Source organism: Mobula birostris, chromosome 2 (genome assembly GCF_030028105.1).
Source record: "Mobula birostris isolate sMobBir1 chromosome 2, sMobBir1.hap1, whole genome shotgun sequence".
Classification (NCBI taxonomy): domain Eukaryota; kingdom Metazoa; phylum Chordata; class Chondrichthyes; order Myliobatiformes; family Myliobatidae; genus Mobula; species Mobula birostris.
This window is the reverse complement of record NC_092371.1, coordinates 27985607-27997794: the sequence shown is the minus strand read 5'-3', so window position 1 is coordinate 27997794 and position 12188 is coordinate 27985607.

Genomic DNA, 12188 nt, shown 5'->3' with positions numbered 1-12188 from the left:
GGGGGAGGAAAGGAAGGTGAAGGTGGGAGTTTGAGAAGAAGTGGGGAAAAAAGGGCATTGAAAGAGAGGGTAGGATGAAGGAAACTAGAGGGGAACAAGGGGGAGGAAGGATGGGAGATGGCAAGGAGAGGTAAGGACTGAGGGAAAGGAAAGGCAGAAGAGAGGGGAAGCAGAATAGGAGGGGAGGGAGAAAGGAAAATGAGGTGAGGAAAGGTCTGAGTGTGTAAGAGGAGACAGGTGAGGAAAAAGAGGGAAAGGAGAAGGGAGAGAGGAAGAGTGAAGAATGGAGAAAGGGGTTAGGATGGAAGAGAGAGAGGGAAGAGTAGGAGGGAAGGAGCAGTGGATGAACAGATTGGTGAGAAGATGGCAGAAGGAAAGAGAAAAGCAAGTGAGGAAAGGGAAAGGGTGAGAGAATGCATTAAAGGAAGGAGGGAGGAAGAATGTGAAGGGTAAGAGAACTGAGGGAGAAAGAATGGGGTTAGAGGTAGAGGTGAAGAATTACGAAGGGAGATGACAGGGTATATAGTAAGAGTGAAGGAGATAAGGATAGGGGAAAGAGAGGAGACCAAGCATAGTGAGGAAGAGGGAAAGGAGTGAGGGGAAGGGAGGCAGGGAATGAAAGGTAGCAAAAGGGAAGGAGGAACAGGGAAGGGAATGAGGGGTAGGAGAAAGTGAAAGTAAGAGGGTATGATAGAAGGGAGTAATGGAGATGGGGAGGGAGGGATTAAGAGAAAAAAGAGGGACGGCAGCCGGATGGTGGGAGATGGGAATAGAGCAAAGGGAGGAGAGTGAGAGGAGGAGAGGAAAGGAAAGAAGGAGGGAGAGATAGAAGGCAAGAAAGGGATGTGGGAATGAGAACAAACAGTGAGATAGAGGGACGGAGAGAAGAATTGATGGAGGAGGAGGGAAGGGAGGGTGTTTGGGAGGAGAGGAATGGGTGAGGGTTTGAGATATGGAAATCGGAAGGGATGAGAAGGAAGAAGTGATTGAAAGAAGGGAGAGAAAAACCAAGGAGGATGTTAAGGGAGTGTGGGGGTGGGGTGGGTGAAGTGGTTGGGAAGAGAGCATGGAGGGAGTGGAGAATGAGAGAGAAGGAGGTGACTGGAGGGAAGGGGGTGAGAGGGAGGATTGCGGTGGGAGAGTAAAAATTGAGTGACAGAGTTAACATTGGAGGAGAGACGAGGGGAGGTAAATGGGGTACGGAGGAGATAGAGGAGTATGCGGAAGGAGAGGGGCAGAAGAGTTTGAGGGCAAGGGTTAGGTGGATGAAATGTCAAGGATGGGAAGGAGTAGGAAACAGTGGAAGGAGGGAGCGGGAGAAAGAACGGAGAGAGGAAGGCAGAGAAAGGCCTGAGGGAGGGAGGAACAGTAGAGGGAGAGACTGGTGGGTGAGAGAGAGGCTGAGGGAGTGAGGATGCAGGGAGAAAGCCAAGGGAATATAGGAGAGGGAATGTGAGAGAGGAGGAAGGTGTTAAGCAGGAGCGAAGGGGAGGGAGAGGACAGGGACATTAGGAGTATAGAGGAGCAATTAGCTGGGAGGGAGTGAGGTGGGTTGATGATGGGGTGGGGAATGGAGGGAAGGGAAGGACAGAGAAGAGGCAGAGTTGAATGGAGAGGTGGTTTAATGGGATGGAGAAGGAGGAAGAATAGAAGGAATGGAGGGATGGAGTGGGCAAAGAGCAGAAATAAACAGCAGGCTCAGGCTCAGATGCAATCATGAAGAAGGCATGTTGGCAGCTCTCCTTCCTTTGAGGTCTGAGGGCATTTGGTATGCCACCAAAGACTTGCAAATTTCTACAGGTGTACTGTGGAGAGCATTTTGACTGGTTACATTACCATTGTTTTCGGAGGCTCCCATGCACAGGATTGAAAGAAACCGCAGAGTGTTGTAGTCTCAGTCACTCCATCGCAGGCACAACCCTCCCACCGTCACGGACAGCTTCAAGTGGTGGGCTTGGACCAAATACCCAGCTTCTTGTGGGTTGTATTGTTTATAAGGGAGGCTTTGAGGAGTTTTCAAAGAAACTTGAATCTTTTTCTCTGTCCACCTGTAATCTCTTCCTGAGTTGGGACACGGCACCAGTTTGTGGAATCTAGGGTAAACCATGAGAACAAAAGGTCCTACCCAACAGTGTATAGCAAAGCTTCAATAATCCACTGTGTGACAATTGGAAAAATCAAATAGTTTGGCATTACAGGTCGACCTTCACTAACCCAGCACCACCGGGACGTGAGGAATGCCGGATTAGTGAAAATGCCGAATTACAGAAGGATCACATTAAGCATAATCAGTGCCGGATTATGGAAGGAACCGGATTACAGGTAGTCAGATTAGTGAAGGTCGACCTGTACGAGGTGGTGCCTGCCCTTCACATGGACACAGGTTCTCCCACTTCTTCCTGCTCACTTAGGCCGAGTTTTCACACAATCCTTCGCACTCACCAGAGCCTTTTCTCCCCACACTCCTTCCCACTCACGGGGGCAATGTCTCTGTTGCTCACTTCCCACACACCGGGGCCCTCCTTCACACTCACCGGGGAGAGGGGCGGAGGGGGATGGGGGAGAGACAGAGGGGGGAGGGGAGGAGGAAAGAGAGAGGGGAAGGGGGAGAGAGGGGAAGGGGGAAGGGGAGAGAGGGGGCAGTGGGAGGGGAGAGAGAAGGGGAGAAGGGGAGGGAAGAGAGGGGGGAAGGGGAGGGGGAGAGAGAGAGGGGGAAGGGGAGAGAGGGGGCAGTGGGAGGGGAGAGAGGGGGGAGAAGGGGGAGGGGAGAGAGGGGGAAGGGGAGGGGAGAGAGGGGGAAGAGGGAGGGGAGAGGATATCTCTGGGAATGAGATCAGTAATGATGTGGGTGACTCTGGCCTGACGTTTCTCAGTAGGGTACTTATTCAAGGGTAAGCATAGAACATAGAACATAGAACATAGGATAGTACAGCACAGTACAGGCCCTTCGGCCCACAATGTTGTGCCGACCCTCAAACCCTGCCTCCCATATAAGCCCCCAACTTAAATTCCTCCATATACCTGTCCAGTAGTCTCTTAAACTTCACTAGTGTATCTGCCTCCACCACTGACTCAGGCAGTACATTCCACACACCAACCACTCTCTGAGTAAAAAAACCTTCCTCTAATATCCCCCTTGAACTTCCCACCCCTTACCTTAAAGCCATGTCCCCTTGTATTGAGCAGTGGTGCCCTGGGGAAGAGGCGCTGGCTATCCACTCTGTCTATTCCTCTTATTATCTTGTACACCTCTATCATGTCTCCTCTCATCCTTCTTCTCTCCAAAGAGTAAAGCCCTAGCTCCCTTAATCTCTGATCATAATGCATACTCTCTAAACCAGGCAGCATCCTGGTAAATCTCCTCTGTACCCTTTCCAATGCTTCCACATCCTTCCTTTAGTGAGGTGACCAGAACTGGACACAGTACTCCAAGTGTGGCCTAACCAGTGTTTTATAGAGCTGCATCATTACATCGCGACTCTTAAACTCTATCCCTCGACTTATGAAAGCTAACACCCCATAAGCTTTCTTAACTACCCTATCCACCTGTGAGGCAACTTTCAGGGATCTGTGGACATGTACCCCCAGATCCCTGTGCTCCTCCACACTACCAAGTACCCTGCCGGAATTACCGGAAATTGGAGAATTCTATGTTCATACCAAGGGGCTGGAGACTACAAACAGAATTCTTCAACTTCCAGTAATTCCCTCCCCCTCCCTTCCCCTATCCCTATGTTACTCTGCCCCCTCCTCCAGCTGCCTACCACCTCCCTCATGGTTCCACCTCCTTCTACTACCCATTGTGCTTTCCCCTATTCTTTCTTCACCTTTCCTGCCTATCACCTCCCTGCCTCCTGTCCCCCACCCCTTTATCTTTCCCCTTACTGGTTTTTCACCTGGAACCTTACAGTTTTCTCCTTGCCACCCTCCCCCCACCTTCTTTATAGGGCTTCTGCCCCTTCCCTCTACAGTCCTGACGAAGGGTTCCGGCCCAAAACGTCGACCGATCTTTTCCATGGATGCTGCCCGACCTGCCGAGTTCCTCCAGCGTGTTGTGAGTGTGCAATCATCTACTCAGCCTGTGCACACTAGATCACTTCTCTCGACCTAGATGCTGACACACTGCGGTAATTACTTTTCTTATTGGGAAAAAAAAACTTAGAAATGAATAAAAAAATGTAGCCTTCAACCCAGTATAGTTTTGGTACCTGTGAATTGCCATTGAAGGAAGTACACTGCATAATATTTCAACTCAGCACCAAGTTTCACCGGGCTCTGATGAAAGGTCCCAGATGTGAAATGTTATTTTTCTCTTTCCACAAATGTCACTTGACTTGCTGAGTGTCTGGCATTTTTATGTCTTTATTCCATGTTTCTTGGTAATAACATGACAGAAAAATTGCAAAGACCATGCACCTGCATCTGCAGATGCTGGAAATTCAAGCAACACACATCAAAGTTGCTGGTGAACGCAGCAGGCCAGGCAGCATCTCTAGGAAGAGGTGCAGTCGACGTTTCAGGCCGAGACCCTTCGTCAGGACTAACTATGGTGTTTTGTTTAAGTACCTGGTCATCTCTTCAAGCTCCCCTCTCCCAGCTTATTGTTCTCTGTATGCATAGGGATGGAATTTAATGGTGCTATATAAATGCAATTAGTTGTTGCAAAAAGCCAGTTGGTAGAAATTTTGTTAGAATATTCAGGATGAAATAATAGTTAGCACGTACCCATTTAGATCCATGTTACAAAGAAAGAAGCAATTAGCTATTTATCAAAATGGTATAAGTGTTTCAAGCTTTATGCTAGGGTCTTTTAATTTATTAGAAATTGTTGTCATACTTATAGTCAGAACAAAATATTATTTTGGAGTGCAACTAGCAGGATTAGTAGATGTCCAGATACAGTGAATATCATAGTTGTCAGGAACCTTGAGAGGGAAAGAGGACATTATGGGTGGAAATAGCATGAGGAAATGAAGGGTCTCGGCCCGAAACGTCAACTGTACCTCTTCCTAGACTCCCACTTTCGAATCTCTTACTAGCTCTTCTTTCAGTTAGTCCTGACGAAGGGTCTCAGCCCGAAACGTCGACTGTACCCCTTCCTAGAGATGCTGCCTGGCCTGCTGCGTTCACCAGCAACTTTTATGTGTGTTGATGAGGAAATGATCTGAGTTTGCTTGTTCTGTGTTAATGAATATGTGAGTGTTAAGGCCATATGCAATGGCACCATCAAGAAAGTAACCATGAATTATTGAGGATCTTTAAATGGAAGATGACATTAATAAATGTCAGGAAGGCGATGAAGGACAGGAGGCGTAATGAACTGAGATGAAAGTAGATTATTGAGAATAATTGTCTGGTGCAGAAACTGAGGGAAGAAAGTAGAATATCTCTGTGAAATAATGTTTATTGTACTTAGGTGGATGTTAGAGAATGAGGATATTAAATGACTGACAAGAAGAATGGAACAGAGCAAACTATTGAAAGGAGTAAGAATGCCTCTTTGAATGGAAGGATTCTTCAGTGAACAGTTATAGGTCATCTTACAGCGTGAACTCTAAAAATTAGCCACCTGATTTCTGTACGTAACACATGCCATTGACAATCACTCCTTGTTTCCCACAGATTTACATAATAGGTCATTTCACATAACAAATATGATTCACTTCAGGTAGTTTATGAAACAAATAAGCACATTGAATAGAGCAAAAGTTATGGAGCCTCACTATATCATCACATGGACCTCTTCAGCAGAACCTTCAACCAATAATAGTCTACTCTTACATAGTTAAGATACTATTATTTATAGTGAAATGCAAAAAAAATCAGTATGTCTCATTTCAGTGAAAACAAATATGCTAACAACCTGTGTTTCTACCCCCACCCCTCACTCTCACAACGATTAGGTTGCCTCTACTTGCTCACTGACACTCAGTTTGGGCTGTGTCCAGAACAATTGGCTCCAGACTCAATTTGGACAAGAAGTGAATGCAGGAGGACTGAGCATAGTCCTCTTGATGAAGCACCATATTACCAAGCATGGGGTAAAAAAAATTAGTAAACTGATAACAATTTGCATCAAAAGAACCGAGGCTGTGAAAATAGGGGACAAGCTCTCCTCTACAATCACTCTGAGCACCGGTGCCCCACAAGGCTGTGTACTCAGCCCCCTGCTGTACTCACTGTACACACATGGTTGTGTAGCCAAGTTTCCATCGAACCCAATATGTAAGTTTGCTGATGACACCACAATTGTAGGCCATATCTCGGGTAATGATGAGTTTGAGTACAGAGGGGAAATTAAGAACCTGGTGGCATGGTGCGAAGACAATAACCTATCCCACAACGTCAGCAAGACGAAGGAATTGGTTGTTGACTTCAGAAGGAGTAGCGGACCGCACAACCCAATTTACATCGGTGGTGTGGAAGTGGAAGAGGTCAAAAGCTTTAAGTTCCTTGGGGTCAATATCACAAATGACCTGAGCTGGTCCAACCAAACAGAGTCCACTGCCAAGAAGGCCCACCAGCACCTTTACTTCCTGAGAAAACTAAAAATATTTGGCCTGTCCCCTAAAACCCTCACTAAATTTTTATAGATGCACCGTAGAAAGCATTCTTCTAGGGTGCATCACAACCTGGTATGGAAGTTATCCTGTCCAAAACTGGAAGAAGCTGCAGAAAATTGTGAACACAGCGAAGCACATCACACCATACAAACCAATCTTTCGTCCTTGGACTCACCTTACACGGCACGCTGTCGGAGCAGTGCTGCCAGGATAATCAAGGACACGACCCCCCCCCCAGCCAACACACTTTTCGTCCCTCTTCCCTCCGGGAGAAGGCTCAGGAACTCGAAGACTCGTACGGCCAGATTTGGGAACAGCTTCTTTCCAACTGTGATAAGACTGCTGAACGGATCCTGACCCGGATCTGGGCCGTATCCTCCAAATATCCGGACCTGCCTCTTGGTTTTTTTGCACCACCTTACTTTCCATTTTTCTATTTTCTATTTATAATGTATAATTTAAATTTTTAATATTTGCTATGGATTTATAATCCAGGGAGCGCGAAGCGCAGAATCAAGTATCGCTGTGATAATTGTACGTTCTAGTATCAATTGTTTGGCGACAATAAAGTATAAAGTATTAGAGGATCTGGTGAAGAATCTCAGCTGAGTAGTGGATTTTGATGCCTTGAATCAGATTGAAAATTATGGCTATTGGAATTTGTTGCAAAATCACTAAGTCTTAAGTTAAACCTGGATGAAGCATCAATGCTGATCAACCATAAAAAAATTGGCCTTTTCAGAATAGCAACATATATCATGCCTTCTATATTGCTCTTCAAAGGCTGAACACGGCAAATGGTGGGAGGAGAAAGATGCCCAAACAAGTGATGAGAACATAGAGCTCAAAGCAGATGTTTTTCAAAACTGTGCTATTATCAAATGTCATCAAGGGGTTTGTACGACTCTTGAATCCTAGCAGTTAAACTCAAGGCAGTTAGAAAAGATGCTGACAAGATGGCAGTTAAACAAGATGAATTGCAAGATTGTATAATTTATACATTCTTTGATAGTACATGTACTTTGAACTTTTTCGAGGTACTCATTTTCAGGACCATGAGAAATGGTAGCAGGAACTGGCCACTAACTGAAACTCATCTATCACTCATTAAGATCATCACTCAAAGAAATTAAGAAGAAAATGATTTGATTAACTTCATTTGTTATTGCTATCATATATTGATTATGCAGAAGACATCATAGTCTATTCTGAACAATCAGGGTTGGAGAATGTAAACCTTATCAATTCCTCCATCCTAAAACCTGCAGATTAACAATGAGGAGGAAGTTAAGGCTGGGGTGAGTGCATTATCTTTTCATATTACATAGTTTAGAAATAGGTAATAGGAGCAGGAGGAGGCCATTGCATTTTGGGATCACATCACATTTTACAGGCTCTAGCCCATGATCAGGAACATCACCCATCTTGTTTTATTTGGAATTAAATCATATCAGAGAATGTACATTTGCAATTCTGTATGAATTTCTACTACCTGTTATTCCAACCCCAATATATCTACAATATTTGATTTTTGATGCCCAATTGAAACTTCAGGTGAAACCCTACTTTGATGCTGTGTCCAAGGTTCAATTAATCCTCTTCCAAGCTGAGCTGACCAATTATAAGAAACCACAGGCACACAATGTCTTTCATGCCATCTGTTACGCAAATATTTTGTGAACAATTACTGAAGGAGAAGGACAGTGAACATCACACACTCAGGATAATCAGACCTGCGGAGGCTGATCTTGAGGCCTACATTAAATCTCTGAGAGAGTTTGCAAGGCATTAGGAGATACAGTGTATTAATCAGTTGTGAATGTCTGCCTTTGTATCCAGTCACGCTCAGGCTGGTTGCTCAGGGGTTTTTAGCTCTCGATTTCGTGGTGGAGTGAGATTGGACTGTTATAGTTCAGTCTTTAAGGAAACATGGAACAAAGGATTCCCCTAATCTGTCACTAAGGTGTCAATCCTAAACATAAAATAATCTGCAGATGCTGGGGTCAAAGCACCACTCACAACACGCTGGAGGAACTCGGCAGGTCGGGCAGCATCCGTGGAAAAGATCGGTTGACGTTTTGGACTGGAAAAGGGTTCAAGGTGTCAATCATTAGGGTTGAAGGTATCAATCCTAATGTCACTGCACAAATAAACAAAATGTAGCACCATTTCAGCATTGTCAGTATAACCTGTGTTATTGAGACGGTCTTAAAAGAGGCTTCTTCTGTAATTCATTTGATTGAGAAGATGTTGATGCTTACCCGGGTACCAGAGAAATGTTCAGAACCATAGTACCATCACCCATCAAGTTCATGAACAGAACATTTATTAAAAATAAAGATACAGGTGGAGTGGTCATGACTGGCTTTATTCTATTTTCACTAAGTCTACTTTTACGCTGATGGAAGGCAGCAACTTGTTTGAAGGTGGATGCTCACAGATACAGGACCAATGATTCCATTATTAAAGGCTGATGCTCCTCGTAGGATGTTTAGGTTCAGCGCTGGTCTTCAAGGGATGCACTGGGACTTTGTAGGATCTCACAGGATACTGTGGTGAACTGTAGTTTATCAATGGATATTGCATGCAGGTCTGGATAGGATATTGAGGTGTAACGCAGTTTCTCGTAGGATATGGAGGTGTCACATAGGTTTTCATTGGTACATGGTGTGCAAAATAAGTACCTGAAGGATAGTGAGATGTTAGGTAGCTCCTAAAAGGATATGAGCCTGCAAAATGGATTGCTATAGGATACTGAGCTGCTACATAGGTGCCAACAGGTTCTTCTGTCTTATTTGTTATGCTATCTTGGCCTGGGGTACTGCTCCTTAAAGGGCCCTGGACTTGGTTTCTAAACTCCACAGGACCCTGGGTTGGGCTTCTGGTCTTTCCAGAACCCTGACCTGTATTTCTGGTCTTTACAGAGCTCTGGCCCGGACTTCTGTTCTTTACAGAATTTTGGGCAGGGCTTCTGTTCTTCACAAAACTCTGTTCGTGGCTTCTGGTCCTTGTAAAACTCTGCTCTGGGCTTTTCACCTTTGCAGGAGGCTGTTCTGTGATTCTTGCTTTTGTAGAAATGTGTTTTGTGCTTCTTGCCTTTGTAGAAATGAGTTCTGGGCTTCTTGCCTTTGTAGGATTGAGTTCTGGGCTTCTTGCCTTTGTAGGCATGAGTTCTGGGCTTCTTGCCTTTGTAGGCATGAGTTCTGGGCTTCTTGCCTTTGTAGGCATGGGTTCTGGGCTTCTTGCCTTCATAGGACTTTGTTCTGGGCTCTTTGTGTTTGCAGGACTTTGTGCTGGGCTTCTGACCTCAGAGAGGTCCTGAGCTGAGTTATCAGTCCAGTTCGGATCCTGAACTGCCATATAGGCCCTTGTAAAAACTGGGTTTACAATGCAGGTTCTCACAGGAAAATGAGGAGAGTAAGCTGGTACAAAGTATCCTTCTGCATTATTGACCATCACAGGATACTGACCTGCAACATAGGCATCCACAGGATACTGAGGTATAAAGTATGCCCTCATGGGGCTCTCAGAAGTGCTTTTTGTCTTCTCCACATCCCTGCCTATTCCATTGTTTGCTGCAGCATTTAGCCCTGCTCTCTCAGTCTCCATGAAACCCTCGACTTTGTCCATCTTTGAAATATCCTGGCTCCTGCTGTCAATGTTGATAGGATCATGGTCTACACTTTCAGCTCTCGCAGAATACTGCCCTGAGCTCGACGAATCCCGCTCTACACTATCACCTCTCACACCTCTGACAGAATCTTGATCTTCACTGCTGTACCTTATAGCTTCTTGGTCTGCATTCTCAATCCTTCCAGTATCCTGGTCGGAGGAATCAGTTCTTTCAAAATCCTGGTCTACACTCTCATCCCTCTCAAGGTCTTGATCAGCACTAACAGCCCTTTCAAAATCCTGGTCTACAGCACACTCAGTCCTTGTAAGGTCCTCATCTGTGGTGTCAGTCATTTCAAAATCTTGGCTTGCATTATTGCTTCTTATAACATTCTCACCTCTATCATGGCTTGCCGTGGAATACTGACCCATGGTATTAGTCCTTGCAGAGTTGCTAGGCGACAGATAGGTTCGCAAATTGTTTTGGCCTGCACCGTAGGTTTGCAGACTCTGGCCCACAATGTAATTCCTCCCTGCGTACTGAGGTGAAAAGTGGGTCAGAGGATAGTGACCTGCGACATAGTTTTTAATGTAATAAGGAACTGAATTGTAGGTGCCCATGTGATGTTGGCCCATGACATAAGTCTTCGTAGGATACTGATTTGCAGCATAGGAGGGTACTGGGTACTGAGCTTCACCAGAGATCCTCATAGGATACTGAGTTTTGGCATGAATTGCCACAGGAGGTTGAGATGTGGCATAGATTCCTCCAGAGTACTGATCTTTTGAGTAGATTCCTCCAGGATACCGTGCTGTGGCATAGGTTCCCATAGGATATTCAGGTTTGCCATAGTTACCCATAGGATACTGAGATGTAGTATATGTCCCTGCAGGATATTCAGTTTTAGCATAGCTCTCTACAGGATACTGAGGTGTAGCATAGGTCCTCACAGGATACTGAATTTTAGCATACGTATTCATAGGATATTGAAGTGCAGCATAGGTTCCCATAGGATATGATGATGTTTCATATTCCTGAAGAATTTACCATCTGTTATTTAGAGAAAAGTTGCTATAGAGTTACGTTATACACTAGGACTCAAATGATATTATAAGCTACAGCATAATGCTGAAGATAATTTACAACTTACACTCCCTCTACGTTTGCTTTAATGTCCAGTAAAACATAAACCAAACTAGTCGCTAATACTTAAACCAAAAGAAAGGTCAAATTAACATTTTGCATCTGGTTTGTACATCTGGTTAGATGTACTAACTAAGCAGCCACCCACCCTCCTACACCAAAGTATACTGCTGAAAATTATTTTTAGGAACAGCACGAACATTTATATAGCACCTTTAATGTCCAAATGGACACAGATTTATCTTTCCTATCTCTGCTTGAAAATTCACCTCAATCTGTCGCATTCTGACAATACCCCTTATCGTTTCTGCTACAAAATACATTGTATGGTGTCATCTTTTGGTGATAAAGTTTTTATTGCTGTTTAAAATTAACAATTGAAAATCAAAGGCCAGATTTTTGTTTTGGTAGTGATTTTGTAAAAGGCAAATGTATTAGAAGAATGGATTGGTTATCTGCCAATTATAATGTAACAGTAATAGTACTGCTTTTACATAGCTTAATTATTTACACATTCAGTTATCGAGGCTTCAGTCCTACAAATGTGTTGAGGAGATTGAATATGGACCCATCACTGGAAAAGGCAATGTTCGCAGACAAACTTGTTGATAATATACGGCACAGAGAGAAAGCCAATTGATTTTGGAACTCCAGAGGTCTGTAGCATTACTGGGCTTGCAACAAGGTCAAGAGCCTAACCCTCAGCTTTTGACAATCTTGCAAATTGTGGGAGTTAGTTACTTGCATGATTAAAGTGTTGCAGGCTATGGAAATGGAGGTGTGCTCTGCAGAGGTTTCGGAAAACACTGAGGAAGGTGAGATGAAGATTACTAAATTGCAGAAAGATTGTGTGGTATACCGAATTGATG